The sequence below is a fragment of the Mycetomoellerius zeteki genome, unplaced genomic scaffold (assembly GCF_001594055.1).
Source record: "Mycetomoellerius zeteki isolate Tzet28-1 unplaced genomic scaffold, Tzet1.0 scaffold319, whole genome shotgun sequence".
Classification (NCBI taxonomy): Eukaryota; Metazoa; Arthropoda; class Insecta; order Hymenoptera; family Formicidae; genus Mycetomoellerius; species Mycetomoellerius zeteki.
This window is the reverse complement of record NW_017257304.1, coordinates 3,161-4,411: the sequence shown is the minus strand read 5'-3', so window position 1 is coordinate 4,411 and position 1,251 is coordinate 3,161. Positions and strand designations below refer to the sequence as shown.

Genomic DNA, 1,251 nt, shown 5'->3' with positions numbered 1-1,251 from the left:
TTATTGATTTTTTATGATTAAATATACCCAAAATCATTCGTTTCATTTAGTTACGCCTAGCCCGTGGCCTATTGTAATTTCTTTTAGTATTTTTAATAATTTAGTTTTTATTGTTAGGTGGTTCCACGGTTTAAATAATTTTATACTAGTTTGATCCATTCCCGGGACTTTAACTTGCATATATTTGTGGTGGCGTGATGTTTTGCGGGAGGCTACTTATCAGGGATGCCACTCTGTTGATGTTGTTTCTGGGATGAAGATTGGGATGATTTTGTTTATTTTATCTGAAGTTTTGTTTTTTTTTTTCTTTTTTTTGGGCATATTTTCATTCAGCCTTGGCCCCCAGGATTGAGATTGGTCAGCTGTGGCCCCCGAAAGGAATTGTTCCTTTTAATCCTTTTGATATTCCTTTGATGAATACAATTATTTTGGTTTCTTCGGGACTGACTATTACGTGGTCTCATTATTCTTTGATTAGAAATGACGTTGGGGAAAGTAAAATTAGGTTGATGATGACTATTTTTTTAGGCGTTTATTTTTCTTGTCTTCAGTTGTTTGAGTATGTAAATGCTTCATTTACAATGGCCGATTCTGTTTACGGTTCGACTTTTTTTATTTCCACCGGATTTCATGGAATTCATGTGATTGTGGGTACGACGTTTTTAATTGTTTGTTTGGTTCGTTTGATAAGTATGCATTTTTCTTCTTATCATCATTTTGGGTTTGAGGCCGCCTCCTGATATTGGCATTTTGTTGATGTTGTGTGATTGTTTTTGTTTATTTCTGTTTATTGGTGGGGCTATTAATTTTGTCTTTATTTTTATTTAGTTTTAATTTTATTATATTATATTTATATAGTATAATATATTACATTTAATTTCCAATTAAAAAATTTATGTTAGATCTTAATTTAAATGATTGTTCATTTGGTTTGTGTTTTTATGGTTGTTGCTCTAATTTCTTTTTTTTTGTTTTTGGTTAATTTAATTTTGTCTAAGAAAGTGGCCTCATTTTGTTGATGTTGTGTGATTGTTTTTGTTTATTTCTGTTTATTGGTTGATAATTTAATAAGTTGATAATAAACTATTAGGTTGATTTTTTTAATTTTTGATATTGAGATTGCTCTTTTGCTACCTTTGGTTTATTTATTATTGAATTTTAATCCGTATGTAATTATTTATTCTTTTTTTTTTTGTTTATTTTGATTGTTGGCCTATATTTGGAGTATAATGAGTATTCGATGGATTGAAA

At 29.3% G+C, this 1,251-nt stretch overlaps 1 pseudogene; it reads left to right on the top strand.

Moving 5' to 3' along the window:
* Positions 1–806, top strand: part of LOC108724985 (cytochrome c oxidase subunit 3-like) — a 1,553-nt pseudogene extending 747 nt beyond the window's left edge.
* Positions 807–1,251: the final 445 nt, after the last annotated feature.